Here is a 21,448-nt window from a genome sequence, read left to right as displayed (position 1 = left end):
AATAGGGGTTAAGTAGAAGTCAAATATCTAAGCTTTGCACTCCCAGCACTGCTTAACTGTAACTCCTACTGATCTGTGAGCTGCACCATGATGTGCTTTGGAGGCATTCAGTTTGAGTCTGTCTATAAATTCAGGCCTCAAACTGCACTGACACAATCATCTGATCTGAGTAGCCAGCTTTAGCCTTTGTGCCAAATGTGATAATAAAGGCAAATAGGAGCTATTAAAATATTCTAAATTTGCAAGCAGCTTCAGGAAGGGAACTCCTTTGTTAAGTACAGTAAAAAGCCCTTGTGGAATAAATGCATCCATATAGGTCCACTGGAACCATCATCAGGAGAAATTAGCTGCTCACTTTGGACCTACTGACAATGAAGGAATGACAGTTGTGTTGCAAATAACAAAGAGTTCCTTTGGGAGCAGTATAACTCTTCAGTCAGATGGTGATAAATATGGGTAGCTTCTGGACAAAGCTAGAGGGCTGCCAGGAATAGTGACTTGCTGAGAAGATTTATGTACTTTTGTCTCTGTTCCCAGTGTGCAAGTTTAAAAGACTTCAAGGCAATTTTAGACTAGGAAGAGTCACAGAGCTGACAAGAGAAGGAGACAGAGATGGTAAAAGTACTTAGTAAAATTGGAAAAAAAATGCTGAGAATCACTTGCTAAATGAACAAGTTAGTTACAAATTTCTTGACTGTGTATCCCTTTTCTTCCTCACCCAATGGCACTCTGATGACTGAATATTTCTTACAGCTTCCTCATTCAACGTTCCTGTTAATAAACAGTTAAATAGGTACTCTTTTCTGATGCCTTTTTTTTTTTTTGTCTCTTTCATTTGTTTTGAAGATGCACATTCTGAAGAGATGGCATCTGTGATACTGCATGGATTGTCCTTCTCTAGTTGCCATTTGGGAATACAGTCAGCTGACATCTACTTGTAAGGTTATTTATACTGCTTGAGCATTAAAAACAACTGCAATCTTAATGAGATGCATAGGATCAAGGGGATAAACTAAGGTGGTCTTCCCTTCCAACAAATGCCATCCATTCTTGCCTGTAGGCCACTTCATATTGTTTCTGGGCAGTTTGTGTTGTCAGGGAGAAAATATGGAAGAACAGCTTATCATTGCTGTTCCCTTAGGATAAAGGGCAAGGACTATCTTGACCATGCACAGTGGAGAAGTCAGAATCTGGTAAAGATGTGGCCTGGCACATATTCATTCTTCTCATCTAATCAATACATCTCTCACCAGATTTATTTGCTCAGCTTTGTTCCCTGATGACTTGCTACAGTCATGGCACTGTAACTTACTTTTGAAGTAAACACTACACCTTGTGCCTAGAATTTCTGAGAGACAGAATCACAGAATCACAGAATTGTAGGGGTTGGAAGGGACCTCTACAGATCATCGAGTCCAACCCCCTGCCAAAGCAGGTTCCCTACACCAGGTCGCATAAGTAGGCGTCCAGGCAGGTCCTGAACATCTCCAGAGAAGGAGACTCCACCACCTCCCTGGGCAGCCTGTTCCAGTGCTCCGTCACCCTCACCGTAAAGAAGTTCTTGTACACATTTGTGCGGAACTTCCTATGCTCCAGTTTCTGGCCATTTCCCCTTGTCCTGTCTCCACACACTTCTGAGAAGATTCTGGCCTCGCCACTCTGCCTCCCACATCTTAGATATTTATAAACCTGGATCAGGTCCCCTCTCAGTCTTCTTTTCTCAAGGCTGAACAGACCCAGTTCACTCAGCCTTTCCTCATAGGAGAGATGCTCCAGGCCCTTCACCATCTTCGTGGCCCTCCGCTGGACTCTTTCCAAGAGATCCCTGTCTTTTTTGTACTGGGGAGCCCAGAACTGGACGCAGTACTCCAGATGACGCCTTACCAGGGCAGAGAAGAGGATCACCTCCCTCTACCTGCTGGCCACGCTCTTTTTAATGCACCCCAGAATGCCATTGGCCTTTTTGGCCACAAGGGCACACTGCTGGCTCATGGCCAGCCTGCCGTCCACCAGGACGCCCAGGTCCCTCTCTGCAGAGCTCCTCTCCAGCCTGTACCCCCAACCTGTACCATTGCATACAATTATTCCTCCCTAGATGCAAGATTCCACACTTGCTTTTGTTAAACCTCATTTGGTTTAACAGAGGACTGTTGCTTTCTATGTGGACAGTCAAGGCTTTCTATGGTACTTTTAGAATATCACAGTAGAAAAAAGTTCACTGGTCTCAGCCACTACAAGCAATCCAAGATTAGTGAGTACAAAAAACCCAAACCAAATCAAAACAAACAAACAAAAAAACAAACAACAAAAACATCCACCTAACAGATTTTACAACAACAACTATATATAGCTTTGCAGGAGGTAAGGCTAAATCAGCCTGCTACATGAAGGCATATAGTCATCAGCAATGAGAACTAGGAAGAAATGCTTCATGTGTAGCAATACCTAATTGGGTAAGAGCAGCACGTTTTTGTCTGAAATTCCATTTTATCACCATGTGCTACTTGTTACTACCCAGGCTGAATACTAGATGGAATTGACTGCTGCTTCACTCCAGCAGTCCAAATCTATGTTCTAAAATGATAACTATTTTTAGGAATGCAAATTAATACAGAGACCCAGTGAATAAAATTCAGACTTCTTGTCTTTACCTCAGGAAACCTCAACTTTTTATATCTGCAAAGAAATTATCTTATTTTCTGTCTTCTATGTCAAGACTTGACTTTGTCACCTTCTACTTACATAGCACAATTTTGTTGTTTCTTGAACAACAATCACAGCACAATGAGAATTGCATATTACAGTGTGATTTCATGAGTGGAGTCTGTTTGCCTATTAGTGAATTGCAAATTAAAAGAAGTGGTTCTTAGCCCAGATGCCAAATGTCCTTCATACATGCAGCTCTGTTCTGGTGCTTCTACAGCAGACTGGCTACTACATTCATTCTTTGTAACAATTGACCCTGGGTCTCCTTATGTCCTACAGAGAACTTATTGGGTTTTAAGACATAATGATTATCCTTTCTGTGTTTTGTTTGGTTTTTTTTTCCTTTTTTTTTGAGTTCAAATTCATAGAAATAATGACAGGATTGCTTTGCAGCCCATCGAGCTGGTGTTTTTCTGTCTGCAGACTGAGGACACACATTGAATGCTGTGGCTTGAGGCTAGAGGCCATGTGGGTTCATTGCAGGGAAAAAATGCATATCAGAGGACTATGTAAGGCAGGGGGAGCCAACTCTAGAATATCCATTAAAACCTTGAAGAGTAGTGTTTTGAGTGTCTTGTCACTCAAACTGCACTGGGAAATCACATCCAAGAAAGCTAGCTGCAGTTATCCTCACCAAAGCAAGGTAACACTTAAGCAGTGTAGACACTTGTATGTGTGGCACTCAGCTGTTTTTTTTTCCATTTATCAATATATCTCTCACAGACCCTGGTGTGAAGGTCACCAAAAGCTAAAAGCAAGGGCTTACAGCAGGAAGCTCTTCAGGCTTACAGTCACAATGAAACTAGCAGAGAAAAAACTCTGTAATATGTGCTTCCCTTTCAGGTATACCTCTGTCTGGCGGGCCAAGTTCCAGTCAATGCCAAACTGCTTCTGTGACAGTTTTGGACTGGCATTCAAAAATTAAACTGAGAGTAGTTTTTGCTACTTCTGCAGTTACCTTCCTCTTTTTCTTCCCTGCCTACCTGGTCTTTACCTCAGTTTCTTTTCATCAGTAGAGAGGGAATCAAATGTTAGCTCAGTTAGATAGATGTACAAAAGTCCTTGCAGCCTGACAGTAAAGCATCCATCCCAGCTAATGTACAGCTGAGGAAGATGTGCTGTTCTCTCCTTGGTGATTTCTGATTTGTTTTCTGTTATTTATTCTGAAGACTTTTCAAACAAGTCTGGGGACCAGACACGTGAAGAGCAGAGCGTGGCACATCAAGTTTCCTTTGTCTCTGATCCTGCCTCAGAGATCCAACACAGCCATACACTCATACTGATTTATGAGTATATCAACAGCAAATATTCACACAACCCCTTTGGACCTCCTCCACTTCCCCAGTCATCCCCACAGAGACATTGGGTATATTAATTCCAGCTGGGCAGACAAGTTCAGAGCCCTTCTGGAAGAAAAGTGGTGAAACAGAAGGAAGAGAGACGCTTTTTTGGCGCTGCTTTTTTTTTTTTTTTGCTACAGGAAATGAAGAGACAGCAGTCCAGACAGCAGAGATGACAGGTCATGGAGCGGGCGCTTCCTATGAGACAGGAAGCCATGCTGGCCCTCACATGGAGCTCTGGCTGTCTGCAGGCCTCCGTTCCCCTCTTTGCACTTGGACTGTTGATCTTTACACCATGACGGCTCCAAAGATATGCTGCAACCAGCCAGGCAACCTGCAGTGGGAGAGACTGGTTAGACAGCTCAGCCTCTAATGTTGGGTTCTGCCATCCAGCAGCAGGCCCAGCAGGGTTATGAAGAGGCTGGTGGTGCCAGCTAGAGGACCTGGAGTATTGGGTAGCAGAGATGCACAGCTGAATTGTTGTGGGTTGTGAATGATGGACAAGGAAAGAAGAATAGCAGACAGACAGACAAAATACTTAAAATGTCTCTTTATTTTTACTCTTTCGTGCCTTAAAGGCCTAGGAATATTATAAATGTGATTTATTAAGGTGTATATGAGGAGAATGTAATGAAATCAATTTTGAAAGAAATTACAACTCTGTCTTCCAGCATTATATGTTTGCAATATAAAATTTTGAATTGCTCTTATTGTAGCTGCTGTTTATATTTCACAAGTGTTCAAGCTCTATGTGTGAACTGAGTGGTCAGCCATGTCCAAGCACAATGAGCTTAAGACTCCTCTGAGTATTCATGACTTATGGTCTAAGGACTGCGTGTGTGAGACCACATTAATAGATTAGAGGGGAAATTCTGGGCTCCTGGAAATAAATGTTTACAAGAATAAACATATACATATATGTTTGTACCCAGGTTTTCAGTTCCTACAGGTTTAGTTGAAAGTACCAGAGGGTCAGCCCTGACTCCAAATTAGCTAATCCAGCACTGAAACAGACAGCCTTTCCTGCTCTGTGTTGGCCAGCAAAGGCCCTTTGACACCTTTGCATTGCCCCAGAACGGTTCTAACTTTTGAGACTTCTACAGTAGGCAGGACATTGTATCTACCAGCCCTTTAGAGCCTGATCTACTGTTGGTACAATCACCAGCGAGGGGTCTCTGTCAGGGCTTTTATTCTCATGAATGTGCAAGATGGCAATTTGGCCTCCTATACCACAATTGATTTTGATTTCAGTGATGCTATCATCTGCACTATCATGATTAATGCTATCAGTGTAAGTATATTAACTAATGTCATTAATATTCAGAGTTAATTTTCTTCAGCCCAATTATTCATCTTTCTTGAACTCAGGGACAAGATGTGACATACTGTTTTCAGGTTTAAGTTTTTAAATGATCTCCCAAGACAAAACATGCTAACATCTTAAATAACTGAAAGTGTGAAGATAAAACAAACAAGCAGATATAGGAACATAAAAAGCAAGCTATGTAAATATCCCGACTTATTTTGTCTTTCTGAAAAATAGAGTGTAATATAGCAAAGAGTAGAGACCAGTGAAGATCAGAAGCCTTTAGGTTTTCAAATTGTTCCAAAAGTTAAGTTGTGGTGGAGCAGATAGAAGTCTGCTTTGCATTTGTGGTTTGTGCTGGAAAGTATGTAACTGTCAGTAAGAGGAAATGTGACTTAGTGAAATGCTGAGATACTTATACACTGTTAAGAACCAGCTACCAAATGGAACAGACGTTGTTTTCAGGATTATGGGAAGAAGATTAAAACAGCGTAAGAGTTATGCGGTGAAATTACTGGAAACTGGTTAACTACAGAAGTTGTGGAAGGTGATTTTATATTTCATTTACTAAACTGTGTGCTTTCAAATGGATGAATGCTCTTTTAAAGTACCTTGCCTTTATTTCATTTAAGCTGAGAGCACTGTAACTGGTTTTCTTATATTTCATTTAAGTTCAACCATTCTGGACTACTACATTACACAGTGAACATACATAGAGATTGCTTAAAATATTTTTAAAATCAATATAAATTTGTTTCAAGATTGAATTGGTTCACTGAAAAAATAAAATAAAGCAGAGAATAGAGTTTTAGGAATTATTAAGGAATGGTTCCTGCTAAAAAGGTTACATTTTTAAGATATTAACAAGATTTCATATTGTAAAGAATTCTAGTAATTTCTTACTTATCAGAATTTTTTTAAGATCTTTGTTCCTTACTTAAGCAAAGCAAAACAAAACGAAACACTACACTAAGCTCTTGTATTTGGAAAAGACCACGGAAGTACACAACCCTGATTCCATTTTGCACATAAGCACTCTGTTACCATAGCAGTTTTGCCTTTTGTAGTGTTGTGAAATAGCCAGGGAAGTCCAAGTGAATTATTTCATCTTCTACAGAACAGGAAAACATACTGGAAAAATTCCTGTGACAAATGCAAGCTGTTGTCTGCTGTCCAGTCCCTGCTCTTACTGTTGCACATAGCAGGAGGGTTACCAGTGGAAAATTAAAGCTTTGTAAGTCTGACTCTACCTTAAAATGATTGTGCTGGGTAGATCGTGCTACTCTGCCTATTTTCTTTTGTAACCATGTGTGCCAGAGCCAAGTATGTTTAAAGTGATCCCCTGAGTTCACAAGTGCTTTGTGTTGCTGGACTGCCACAGAATTGTAGGAGTAGATGGATGAATTTGATTCCAGTCTGCTGGATTCAAAGGAAAGTTGGACAGAGTCCATCCACATGATGCTTGCATTTTAAGTGGAGTATCTGCTTCAATAAGCAATGTTTGCTGCATAGGTTGAGTTTCAGCTCAGGTGTCCCAGCTGAAGCGTGATCTGAATTCAGCCCAGTATGGGAAAAAAGTGCTTGAGCACAGACGCTGGGTTTTAGGTCAAACAAATAGTTTCTGCATGAGATGAGAATTCTATATTTCATCACGACAGTGACGGTTCTCATCCAAAGGAAGACTCCAGATGAATTCGATAGCTTTGCAATAGGCTAATGATCATAATTTATGCTTCTCCAATCTCCCCTTTATTTCCTTTCAAGTGTTAGATATCCATTTTCCTGTAGATAGTCACACCTTTCCTACCTGTTATTTTTTGTTTGCATTTGACAAATATGTTAGAACCCTTCGCAGACAGGAGAAGAGTCAGACAGAGAGAGAGACCAGAGTTGTTAGTCAGCTTTGGGATGTTTCTCAAGTCCTACTGAGAACAAAATCCAATTTGTGTTTGTTGTTCCATAATTCTGTCCTATGGTCATCAAGTTAAGTATTTGCTTTGTACTCCTGAACAAAAAAAGCCTTAAGAATTTCTGCTAAGTACATTTGTTAGTCACTGTTTGGTGAGTGCTTTGAATAAATGCTAGCTTCTATTTGCTTGTATTAAGAGAGCAGAACATTTTATTTCCAAAGAAGTTAAACATGTTGACTAAACTGATGTTTAGGTGTTAGTCTTAAATTGTTCCATGGTTGTCTTTCTTACTCCTCCTCACCAGACAGAATCTCTCACCTTGGACAAACCTAGAAGTTTTCCACAGCCTTTTTAATCTGTACATGCACATTTTCCAGGCCTGACAACTTTCCTTTTGTTACAAAAATTAATCAAAGGAAAACCAAAGAGAATAAGCAGCATCTTATTAAAATATTGCTGTTATTGTGCTCTATATCAATCAATTGTAGGAAGAATTTATGAAAAATTAAACAAAATGTCAAAAAGTTGGTTCAGAGAAAGCAAACACATACAAAATTCAAAAAAATCTACATAATTGTGCAAATCAATTATTTCCTATAGTTTAAGGAAATGACCATTCTGAAATCAGTTTTTACTTTGTGCTCTTTGAATGAGCACATTGACACTATCTTACAGAGACATCTGAGAATACATTCAGCTTTATCTAAGGATAAGGAAGGATGTCAAATGATGAAATGGGCAGATTTAAAATTCAGCAGCATGTCATATTCCCTTTCTTGACTACCCCTGTCACCATATTAGGAGCTGGTCACACAACAGATCCTACATGTGGAAACATCTGTTGTGATCACTTACACTGTCCACATGCAGATCCACCTTGTTGGCTCTTTCACTGTGTGTCAGGGTTTGGTTTGTGTCAGTGAATTTTTTCTTGTTCTGCTCTGTACTTTAATGCAGTGTTGTTTAATGCACTATTCTGCCTGCACTTTCGAGTGGAGAATTCTGATTGTGGAGGACCCTGACCATAGAGGACCATTCCTCATACTTCAAATGATCTGGGAATTTTGCCATAATTGTTTTCATTCATTATACTTGGTGTTTTGCTGAGAGACTATTTTGCTATTTCTATTTTCCCCAGTTTTTGGAGACTATATTTTGCTGAGTAAGTGAGGAAACAGAGGTCTGAGACTCTTCTCATCCCTTCTTATTGATAATGTTTGAAGTGGTCAAAGTTCATGAGATCTGTGGGTAGTCTATTGTAGAGTGTAGGGAACATGGGATGGACAGGAGAGAAAAGCTTTCAGATTCAGATATTTCTTGTTTGCTCCAGGCTAACAGAGTGTTTCCAACAGAGAAATAGTGAAACTCAGCATAGGTAAGATGGAGTGTTTCTTTGATTCCTCCTAACTGAAGAGATTTTAATCATGTGATAAGGAGAAAAAGCCTGCAGTTTTCAAGGGGAGATGCTCCCTATTTATGATGAAAAAAGTGGAACTTGACAAAATAAAGGCTTTTATTTCAGTTCCTGAAGCAACTGTTTCTTTGTGGTGGCTGAAGAGTTTGTTGCCAGAAAAATGTTTTCCTTTATACATTTAAGAAATCTTCCAGCAAATAGGTAACCCGATGCTTGAATAATAAACAAATAAATGAACAGATTTTCTTCCATTAAAGCAGATTTTCTTCCTACTACACTAAAATTTGAGTAAGAAAATTACTCCTACAGCTCTTGAAAAATCTGAAGGAAATCAAAGTACTTTTCTAACATAACAAAGTGGTTTTGTAGGGAAGGAGCAATCCTAAGAGAAGAGTTTTCCTTTTAAGATGATTTCCTCAAACACTTGAGAGAAATTAGCACTTTGAATACCTTCAGTTCTTTTCTTGTATCACACATATGTACATTTTGGTTACTTGGAAATAAAACGGTGACAATAGGAAGTAAGTGGTAAACATGTAAATTATTTGTGGCTGTTTAATGGATATCACAGTCTCTAATAATATTCTTATTTAAGTACCACTCAGAGTGAGTGCATAGAAGTACTCCTTTCATAGGAAGAGCTGCAGCCATTCATCAACAGTTCTTTAATGAGGAGGTAATAAAGCTTTCTGAGTATTGCTGCTATTTCATTTCTAACCTTTTTTTTTTTTTTTTTTTTTTTTTTTTTTTTTCCCCCAATCAAATGAAAATACATTTCAAACTCTGTTTTCTTGTTATTCCCACTGGCAAGCATAGTGCTGAATAATTCAGCAGATTGAGTAGCCTACGCCAAGCATATAACCCCAAATCCCCAGTCTTACAAAACTCAATTTCAAGTTTCTCACCTTAAGCAATACATTTAATAAATTATGCATTTTTCCCCTCTAATATACATTTTCCAATGGATTGCAAATAGCCAAGACACTATCCCTTGATACTATTCATTTTCATATTAAAGGAAGAAAAAAAAGCTGAATATGGTATAAATATTCCCTAACCAGAACTCTTACTGTTTTGTTTTGGTGGTTTTATTTTTCCACTGAATCTAATCCTGGGAAAATGTAGGTATATAGGAAAATTATTCTGAGTTCCTGTAATCTGTACCAGTTACTATTACAAGAAGAAAATGAGAGGTAAACATTCAATTAAATGTATAATCATCTCTTTGTGTGATTTGCCAAATATATAATTTATTCTAAATTTACTGGGAAAAGTACAGAAGAAGTAATAATCAGAACAGCCTGGTAATTAGGTATGTATCCTCTGGCACGTGGCCTGGCCTATTTCAGACCAGAAGTGGATCTGAGCTGCACATTTTTGATGCAGATCTTGACTGATTATGAACTCTTCAAGTCAGTGTGTTTGGCTTAGAGTCCTGGCAGAGCCCAGCTGCAGCCTGCATCCTGCTCATATTCCTGCATCTGTTGACACTCAATGAGATTTTGGATTGAATTTCAGGCTCTCTCTCTCATGCACATCACCAAAAGCAATTAAGATGTTAGGCAATCTAAGACACTGTGAAGCTTCAGGGTTCGTTAAAATTACTTCTTATTCTCCACAGGAGAAATGGAGAAAAGAAACCAACAACTTCTATGACTTCTCCCGACCTCTCATCTTTTGCCTCTGAAAGCAGAGAAAGAAGAAACAAACAAGTACCTGTATTAGTAATAGGCACGCGTCCTTGCAGGGAGATCAATTCATTTCCATTAGAGTTACAAGTGGAAGTGGAGCAGCGATCTAAAATACAGGGCCTTTAATCAAACAGCTTTCCTTATTCTCCACTGAGATTTCTGATTTAGTTCCTTGCCAAATTAACCTTGAAGGTATAACAAGGCCTTCTAGATCCCAACATTTGACTGCAAAAATGCTTTTGATTTTTAAATGTTCTATGGCAGGAGTTAAGAACAATGTTCTGACATCATTAAATAGGCAATATTATTATTATTTATAATCCTTGTATAAGGCAAGGTCCTGATCACTGTGCTTTGTAGCCAGATATACAGAAATGTTAATATCCATCTTCAGATTCCTGTAGTCACACTAAAAGAGGCAGATTCTCTCACTTATTGTGAGCACTATTTACCTACTGAACAGAGCAAGACTGTTTTGCTGTGGCAAAATACTATCCTGCATGTGCTCACTTTGCTCACTTTCCTATCCCATATATGAGAAATGACCTTCACTGGTTCCCCTCATTTTGTGAAACGAGTAGGAACAGTTGCACAGGAGAACCTCTTGAACATGCTCATGGCCTTCTGAAGTGGAAACAAGGGTTTTTAATCTGTGTGTTAATGGAATGTGACTGGAAAGGTGCTTATGGCTCTGGGCTTAAAGAAAACTAGAAACAGAAACAATAGAAACAACTAGAAGGTATATAATGAGGAAAAATTCTTCAGTAAGACCAAGAGCAAATTTTGCATTGTACCTACCTTCTATTTGACAGATGTGACATTTCAGAAGTTTGTGCAAAGGCTTTACTTCTCCTTGAAAGACATTTTTATATTAGACAGGACTTTCACAGTTTCTTCCACAGCACTAAAAGACTGCAACTTAATCCCATCTGAAGAAAATAAAAAGAAAACATCAGATACATTTTAGAAATAGGAATAAGAATAGCAATAGGAATAAGTGGCTATTTATCTTTCTCTGGTAAGACCTACTTGAGTTGACTAGGCTGATTCAGTCCCATGGAGAGTAATGATATATGAAAAATAAATATTAAAAAATGTATGTTATAAATATGAACAATATATATATACATACACACACATATATATAATTCAAATCTTTCCGTCTAGCATATACAATCATTATAATTAGGAAATGTATAATTTGGCAGCTTGTTTGGTAATAGCCTAAACTAGTTTTGTAATATTGTAAGCCCACCTCTGCTGTCTTGAGAAATGTTTCTTAAGAGCAAATAAACGGCAAAACGAAAGGCTTGCACAGCACTTCACTGGGAGAAGAAACTCTATGACTGACATAACAAAGGTTTTCATGTCCTTAGGGTAGTCGGTATTAGAAGAACATGAACATGAGAAGAAATCCATTGAAAAAATGGATCAGAAAAACATCATGCAGAAGTTATTAAAGCATTTCCATGCTGTATACTGTGACATAGTTTTCTGTTCCATGATCTGGAACTTCTCTGTTCTCGTACTCTGACAACTGCTTAAGTTCAAACAACTACTACAAGCCCAGCCTCAGCCAGAAAAGCTGGCTGGTATCTAGTAAACATTATAATTTGAGTCTTTCACTTCCAAAGCTTGAGGGAAGAAAGGAAACATGAGGGAAGGCAGAGGGCGGGTGAGAAAGGGGATGAGAAGATCTTTACCTCTGTAAATGCCACAAAGTGTGAAAACTGACCTAGGAGATATGGGGTCTTACTTCAGAAAAGTTTTGTTTTCAATTCATGAGTAAGTTGGAAGAAATAACTAAAAAGGCTGAGAAGGGAAGACAGAAAAGAACCCGTAGGAGGAACCCAGGCGGTATGAAATGGGATGATTTGGTCAAGCTACACAAGAAATATATAACATGTGAGGATGGGGCACATGTAGGGATGGGTTATAGGTACTGCAAAGGGGAAAAGCACTCTCTGGGCAAAGTGCTGACAGTGTGAACAAGCATGTTGATAGGCAATTGAAGAGGTGCCAGCACTTATTTTCCCTGTTAAGATGACTGTGACATTGCCTGTTGTGCTCTGATTTTCTTTCTAATTTTTGTTTCTGTTTGTTTTCTCTTTATGCATGCCAAGTGTATAGTGACATTTTACACAGTACTGCTCTATATTGCTCTCCAGGTTGGAGAAGGGCCTGGTGCAGAGCTCGAGTGCAGCCAGGTCTTACCCAAAGGGGCAGGAGACCCACTGGCTCCAGACTTCTCAGCCCAGCGGAGCCACTGAGCACAACAAAAGCATAGTAACTCCAGGTTCCACAGTTTCATGAGAAAGGTAACCCAGGTATTTCATGAGCTGCTTGAAATATTTGGAGACTGAATAGAATGACTGAATAAAAACCAAACTGCAAGACCAGCTGGTTCACTGCAAGATTGCTACTTTTACTCATTCCACTGACTCGGTGGCTGAAAAAAAGACTGGAAATTGTAGTCATTTTTCAAAATGACTACAAGTAACTCATCTGGCTGTACCAAGAACAGGAAATTGCAGTGGGATCATTTCTGCAAAGGCGAGCTGTATGAAACATAACTTATCAGTATAACTTGTCCAATTAAAAAATGAAATAATAGCTGAAAGCAACCAAAACATCAGCACGTTCTTTCTCAGCTTAGCATATAACTACATTTGATTTCACATGGAAGGAATCGTCTCCCTACACTGTCTGCTTCTACATAGTGACCTGCAGCAATCATGTTCTAAAACCTCAACTTAATGTACTATCAAGCCTGAGTAAGGTGGGAACAGCCAAAAAATGGGGGACAATAGAGAAAGATGTCTCTAATGTGTAACATTCTGCTTTGTTAGATGTAAAAATACAAAATGCACAATCATAAAAGAACAAAATACAAAATCTTATTTGTGCCTTCTCCTCACTGAGAACATACAAGAAGAATGGGCCGTTTCCCCTGTCCTGCTTCCTGCACTTTCCCCAGTACTAACCCACTAACATTCCGGTTCCAGCCTTCCTGGATCAGCAATCAGTACTAATTTGTGTGGGTATGTCATTTTGCAATACATAGGAACTCTGTTTTTCACCATGGGTTACACAGGTTACTTTGTGTCATGAACTTGCTCATTGTTGCAATGGATAACTTAAAGCCAGTAAATACTAAGAATACGACTGAAGAAGGGACTTATGTTGCATTCAAATACTATTAAAGGATGTTATTTGATAAATATTAAAGTAAAACTGAGAACTCCTCATTTCCTGTCAAATCCCGAAAGTATCTAACTCCTTGTCAGCATCATTATTCTAGTTTTCTAAGGAAATGAGTTTGTAAGATTGCACTGTCTGTCTGCCTTCTCATGATGGCTTCTTGGGCCAGTTCACACCATATTTGTAAGATGGCTGAAGTTGCAATGATAATTCTGCTCATGTATGTTTCATAAAAAAATTAAAGATGGTATGACTATCAAGCCTAAGTGAAAGCAATGGACCTAAATACCCAAAACATCAGCAGGAATTTTGTGGTTGTCAGCAGGTTATGTGGGAGTCCCACTTGCAACTTGAAATTCTAGGAAACTCTAGGAAATTGCCTTGAATTCTGTTTTGAAGTATCCTCATCTCTGTACAGTCCAGTGAGTCTAGGAATCTAACATCAAACTCTGCACTGCAAGGCAGGATCAAAAAATTATGCACTGCAACACATGAAAGACATGCCTATATGACACTAGTCTGAACAGATGCAACCCCTTTCATCTGCTGGAGGAAACCCTCTGCTGTAAAGCTGAAGTAACTAAGAGATGACAAGAAGGTAGTGCCTCATCTGTTCAAGGTTGTTATAGTCCTACTCTTTTTATAGTAGAGTTCAGTCAGTCTCTTAATTTTAGCTCAAAATATAATCTTGTTTCTTGATTGATGGCATGTATCTTCATATTCTTAGTAGAAAGATTGGTCAGAGTTCTTGAACACTGGCTTTGAAATTTTTACCATTTTCTTTTGGAAGAAAAAGAGACAATTTTATTGTTAAGAAACATTGCTTTATTAATTATTGCACACATATGTATGTGTGTTTTTATATATAAATGTACAAATACACACAAAATACAGTATATATCGGTGCATATATTTAGCACAGATATATAATAATATACATATATAATATTACAAATAGATAGCTTCAGATATAAACTTACTTTTGTTTGCTGTTTTTTGTTTGCTTGTTTTTAATTAGGTAAATCTATTAATCACATACTTCCAGACTTCGCATGATGTTGTGATATTCAGATTGGAGACAGCTTCAAAAATGTGCAAAGTGAATTGTGAATTTTCCCAGACAGATTAGGTATGTACTTAAGTTTTATAAACCTGTTCTTAACCCTCTTTTTCAAATCTCCTTTTCTAGGAGCTCCATTAAAGCATGAAGAACAATAGTTTGATTATAACTGCTGTAAAACAAAGAGCTGAGTGAAGTCTTGGAGTGCTGTTGCTCTGGGCAAGTTCTGGAGCAGAGAACAATTTAACACAGAAGCTTTCAGCCAAATTTTGACTGGAAGACAGAAAGATGCCTAAATACATTCAGTTACCAGCCACAAAGCTGGTATATGATACAATTAACAAGAAAAGATGTATCCCCAGTCTGACATTCTGTGTGCTCTGACAGAACTGAAACCTGCAAGGGAGACATGCATGGAAAAGCAGAGGTTTGTCAGCGCAAGAATGACTTTCCCATATCATCTCCTTTAGGGCAAAACTCTTAAGATCTAATTTTCTATGGACTTCTATAAGTGTGGCCATGCTGATATTAACATTTTGGCTTGGAGCAGCAGTGTATTGCTACACAGATCTCCTGGTTGCTCCTTTCTTGTACTTGGATTAGGTTTAGAATGTATTAAAGTAGGAACAAGGGGAAGCTTTGATTTATTGATCTCTTCCTACTGCACATAATTCTTTGCCAATATAGATACAATCTGTGAGGCCCCAGAAAGGCACTCCTGAACACACTGGTGTTACATGGATCTACTCTCCACAGCCACGCAGGACATGAATGAAACTTTGCAAAGGTATGGGTAACTTTGAAATAACTTCTGTTTGAAAGCAACTGCAACCTGTCAAGCATGACAATATATTCGTAATTTTCATACTCTTTTGCTGTTCCTGTACTTCTGAATTCTCTGTGACCTTGTAAGCTATGTCTGCTCTTTTGGAGATATACAAACAGGCTATAGATGCATGGCTAGTCTGCTTAGGAGTCTGATAAACTAGCCTGTGTGAACTGCATACTATCTTGACTGCCTTTTGGTTGTTTTGTAGGATAAAGAACCTTAATGCAAAGCTCATTCCAGAGTCTTGTGATTAGCCCACTGTCTCTGTTGTCAGCACAGCCCCATTGGAATGCTCTCAGGTTTTGGTCCTAAACGGAGCAGAGCTGATACTCTGAGGAAATTACTAAAAAAAGGAAAGCAGACATGATGTTGCAGCAATACTTGGAGATTTCGTTATCTGTGCAATTAAGTGGTATGAATATTTACCACAGAGGAAAAAAAAAAATTGCATGTTGTGTAGCTCCACATCCATTGGCACATACCTGAATTTAGCATGTACTTTCCTAAAAGACTTTCATGGATATGTAGTGCAGAGCTCTCCACACCTTCAAACCAGATTTCTCATCTGTATGTATTATATAAATACCACATAGAAATTTGGACACAATTGTCTCGTAGTCATTTGATCCAACCATTCATATTACCTGGAACAGTACAAACAAATGAAGACAAAAAATAAGTTGTGGTCACACTACAGTTTGAATGCACTCCACTGTTCTGAATTCAGAGCAACAACATTACATAGCTTACCTTACATTCTGATGAATACCTTATATTTTGATGATCTGTTTATGCTAATATTCATGGTATTTTGTTTTCATAATATTTGTAGTCAGTTGCTTGGCTATATGATCTTGGGGATTGTCTATACAGTTGACTAGGAGATACAATTCCTGGTTTATTCTGAGAATTCTGAGCCACTCTTCAGTGTCACTCCATCTCTGGGCACATTTTTTCCAGAGATTCCAATGAAAGTGTAGAGTAGTAGCAACTGCTAAGAAGCATAATCTATCTTTTTGTTAGAGGAGTTTCCAAAGGATCCAGACCATTCTATGAAAAATGTAAACATTTCAAATTTTCTTTTTGGTCTCACTTTGGCAAAATAACACTTTGGGGTGGCCCACAAAAATATCAGAAAGGCCTTATAAAACTGGTGTGCCAGTATGTGTCATTTTAATTCCTTCTATTTACAGAAATCCATCAGGTGCTTTGCATGTATATTTATGGCTTTTTAGAGAAAGAATCAAATGGTTATTTACATTCATGTGAAATGTTTTCATTCCCCTGAATCACCACGTTCTAACAGAATAGTTTTCTAAAAGAAAATTCTCAACACTCTTTGTTCCCAAACACTCCTTATCAATGTTTATTGAACATTCTTGTCCTATACACCTTTGGAAATCCTATTATTTTTCTTGGTCTGGTGCTTGGTTATGATTTAGGATGTTTTTCTAGCTTACACCGCTTACCAATTCAAACTGTGAAACACTGTGAAAAATATGTTGTTTGAACCAGTCTGAATCTCTGGATTTCTAATCCTGTTGGTTGAGTGTACTGAACTTTCTTTCCCTAAGCCTCTCTCACATTTCATTTGGAAGGAAGGCAATAGTTCTCCTTTTTAAGCAATTAGAAATTTATCACAAATTGTGATACTTACTGTCAGTTAGTCATCTGTTGATGTTGTGCAAGCATGAAAAGGGCCAGTTCTAGCAATATTCACCAGAAAGTTATGCTGAGCAATTAACAAGATACAAGGAAAACTGCTATGTTGTTCTGTGTTCTTTGTCCAATCTTTGCTGTCAAGTATTTTCCAATACGAAGTCTCTGTTACTAGGTTGAAAAACAGACTTTGCTGTTTTTTTTTTTTTTTTTTTGTTTGTTTGTTTGTTTTTTGTTTTGTTTTGTTTTGTTTTGTTTTTTGTTTTTTGTTTTTCTTCCCCTTTTCTAACCCACCCTGCACTATAATTTTAAATGAACTGAAGGATGGCTTGACAGGCAATGGTCACATGAATACTGCAGATGATTTTTTTGTGTGTGTTTGGTAGGATCCTAAAGAGGCTGTTAAACTGTCTATGCAAGTATGGTCTTCTGTCCAACAGAGACTAAAAGAACAAAAATTTACACTGTTATAATAACAGATTGTGGTATTCAGTGCATTTCTTTCTGCCCTCATGAACATCTTTTTTTTTTTTTTTTTTTAAATTAAAATATTTCAAGGAAGCTTTTGGCTCTGACACAGCTCTTGTTCCCCCCCACAACCTCATGCACAGAAGAAAGGGCATACCTGCTGGAAACTACTGAGGAGGTGGTGGAGCACAGCACAACTTTCCACTGCTCATCCCCACCTCTTGCAAGGGGGTGTTCAGCTTGGCAGAACCTGGGAGGAAAGGCCTGTCTCAGTCCTCACAGAAATCACTCACTGCCTGACTAGAAGGTGCATAAGATGCACCTTTCCAAAACTTTCTTGTATGAATGAATCTAAAAGGAAACTAGTTAAAGATCCCCTATCTCCTCCACATCTTTATGCCCCTTTGTTCCTTGCTTGCCTGCAGCTACCATTTATGATGCACTCTCATGTATATTGCATTTGAGAGCATTTGAGAGCTGCATGGAAAAACTTTGCCAAAAAGTGCACTTGGGGACAGTGGAAACTATTTGTGAAATTTTGTGAAATTGGGTCTAAATCAGTAAATAGTTTCAAGCAAAAAGGCAGTTTGCATTTGAATTCTTCAGATGAAGCTGAAGGTTTGAGTTGCCAAAAAACAGTAATAAAATAAAATAAAATAATAAAATCAGAACATATTCAGTTACATTTTCTAAGAATTACCACTTCTCAATCTGAAACATATGATTTTACTGGGTAAAGTATCTTCTAAAAGAAATATTTCTTAATCAACTAATCACATTGTTTCAACTTACTTAACAGCCAAATGAGCTTAGTCAGATATTTGATTAAAACAAAGAAATACAAAAAACAAACGTGATAACAAAATCTGTTGTGAGTAGCCAGAAAAACTTGGGATTTTTTGAACTTAATTTTTTACCTACAGAAACTCAAGCTTACATGTCTGCTGTGGAGAACACTTCTAATCCTCCCTGATGTTTCTTGTGATCATTCTCTGATTTGAAGCTAAGCAGAAGCACATATTTTGTAAATACTGGGACTCAAGAAAAAGTCCTAGAAGACCATTGTAGTTGAAGATAGTCCATAAACAAAGAAAAGGCATCATGATTATCATGAACGAAACCAGCCGAAGGCAGTCACGTAGATTTAATAAGGTGGTGAAGATGACAGCTGTAAAAGCATCCACTCATCATGTGGCTACATTGCTACTGCCACAGTGTAGCCTTCTGCACAATGTCCACACCATCTGTTACTGTTGCAGATTCTTCACCTTCTGTGGTACAAGGCACCAAATGAAGCTCTTCACTTCTTCCAGTGCAGTATGCAAATATAGCTCCATGGATTATTCTAATTTATGATGATGAAAAACTTGCAAATAAGAACAAGAACTGAGATCGTTATCAATGACATAGATGATGAGTTCAAGTGCATCCTCAGCAACTCTGCTGATGACACCAAGTTGAGAAGTGCAGTTGATACAATAGCAGGAAAGGATGACATCCAGAGGGACCTGGACAGGCTTGAAAAGGGGTCCCATGTGAACCAAGTGAGGTTCAAAAGGCCAAGTGCAAGGTGTTGCACATGGGTCAAGGAAATCTCAGATATGTGTGCATACTGGGAGAAAAATTCCTTGAGAGAAGACCTATGGAAAGGACTTGAGGTCCTGCTGAACAAAAAACTGGACATGAGCCAGCCTTGCACACTTGCAGCTTGGAAAACTAGAAGGGAGGCCAGCTCCTGGGAGAGAAAACTGATTGCCCCTTGTTCTCTGCCCTTTTGAGGCACCTCCTGCAGTACTGCACCGAGGCATGAGGCCTCCACCACAAGAAAGATTCAGAACATTTGGAACAGATCCAGAGGAGGGCCTCAAAGATTATTAGAGGGCTGGAGCACCTCCTATGAAGAAAGGTTGAGATAGATGGGTTTGTTTAGCTTGGAGAAGTCCTTGGGGAGACCTCATCATAGCCTCCTAGGGCTTGAAGAGAGCTTATAAAAAGAGGAAGACCAGCATTTTACATGGGCAGATAGAACAAGGGAGAGTGGTTTAAAACTAAAAGAGTCTAAAATTTAGATTAGATATTAGAGGGGAATTTTTTACTCAGAGGGTGGTGAGGTGCTGGCACAAGCTGCCCAGACAAGCTGTGGATGCCCCATCCCTGGAGGTGCTCAAGGCCAGACCTGGGCATATCCTAGTCTAGAAGGTAGCAACCCTGCCCACGGCGGGGCATTGGAACAAGATGATCTCTAAGTTCCCTTCCAATCCAAACCATTATATGATTCTGTGATGGTTCCATTGCCCCTTTAGTGACAATTCCTTACCCAAGTCTTGGCCAGATTTTGTTAATTGAAGACAATCTGATTCAGCTATTAGGAGGAAAATAAGATTTCCTAGTATATATTTGTAAGAAGACAGAAAAGAAAATAGTATATTAAAATGTCAGACACTTGCCAGTCAAAAATCCAGAGGAAAATAAACAATTTTTTATGTCTCTTCCAAAAAAAAGCAGTCTTAACACAGTCCTCAAGTTTATACTCTAAATTAAAAAATCACCACAGCAAGCAAGCAGGAGTTGAGAGCATTTTTCGCCTACAGGAAAAAGAAAAGTAAATGCATTGCGCTCTGTACCTGGATTGGCAGTGTGGACGCATATACACTTTCGTTATGGAAAATTGCTTACCTAATCAGCATGACCATTTTCATCACAAAAACATTGTGTTGTTTTCCATTCAAAAGAATCAAGTCAAACTGACCCTTTATTAACAGCTTAAAGATCAGCAGAAACGATTAAGAGAATCAACCTTACGTAATCCTCAGCCAATGCCTGAGATTGAAGTCTTGCTCAGCATTTCCATGCCAACTTTAGCAAAACAAGTTTTTTCAGGAGGCTGTGCTTGCGTTCACTTTCCAGATGTAGAGCTGAGACAGGTGAAAACAACTTGGGAAGTGGGACAAGGAGGAGCCATTAGAATATTTACTGATCTTGGTTGGATTAAATGTACTTTTATTATTATCTTATTTTTTCCTTGGTTTAAATAAAGGGCGAAAGACACACCGCTTTTAATTCAGTTACTGTTAAGATGAAAACAATAATTATTTAAATTATAATTTGAGTGGAACTGCTTTCACTGGAACTGCTTTCACAAATACTCTGTGCTCTCAATCTTTGAGCTTTCACAACACTTCAAAGTGTTTGCTGGTGTGGATTAACCAGTTGAAATGTATCTATAACCTCTTCTCTTCCCCAACAGTAGGCAGATTTATCTTAGCCAATATACAAGCATCTTCACTGAAGATTTGCAGCTCATCTTTGTTTGTTAAATATGATTATGTCTATATTCCTAATCAGTACCAAGCATTCTGTGGAAAAGGCGGGCTTTGAGTAGAGTTCTTTACAGTACAGAGGAAAAAATCCAGAGGAAAAAAAATCTGCAACCATGTGCAGATTGACTGCCACTAGAACTAATTTGATTCATGGCAGAGCTGGAAGAAGATTTCTGATCAGGAAAGAAAAACTTCTCAGCTTAAGGTGAACCATTACACTAATGATCTGCAACACATCTAAACTCTTACTTGGATTCAATAGTCACTATTCAGATTGCTGTTAATGTATCTAATGCACTTTTGTAAACTTGGACATCCACAGCACTTGTTGCTGTATGAACAGAATTAAAACATAATGCATTTATCAGCAGAGTACAAAGAAAAGTAGGAGAAAAGTACAAGAGAGTGGAGTTTGCTGACCATCCCAATGCCAATGATTGACCTGAGATGTGGCATGCAACAGAATGTCTCTATTCTCCCACCATGGCCACTCTGCTGCCTGTAGCAGAAAACTGAAACTCTTGCGAGCTCTGTACACTCTTGA

General features: G+C 38.6%; 1 long non-coding RNA gene across 1 annotated transcript; it reads left to right on the top strand.

The window, feature by feature from the left end:
* The first annotated feature begins 1,484 nt into the window (after positions 1-1,484).
* On the top strand, positions 1,485-17,328 carry LOC128081006 (uncharacterized). Its single transcript, XR_008206946.1, has 3 exons — positions 1,485-9,352; positions 12,491-12,685; positions 14,758-17,328. It is a non-coding gene; the product is annotated as an uncharacterized LOC128081006 (long non-coding RNA).
* Positions 17,329-21,448: the final 4,120 nt, after the last annotated feature.

This window comes from Tympanuchus pallidicinctus, unplaced genomic scaffold (genome assembly GCF_026119805.1).
Source record: "Tympanuchus pallidicinctus isolate F22 unplaced genomic scaffold, pur_lepc_1.0 scaffold1, whole genome shotgun sequence".
Classification (NCBI taxonomy): domain Eukaryota; kingdom Metazoa; phylum Chordata; class Aves; order Galliformes; family Phasianidae; genus Tympanuchus; species Tympanuchus pallidicinctus.
This window is presented reverse-complemented; position numbering and strand designations above follow the sequence as displayed.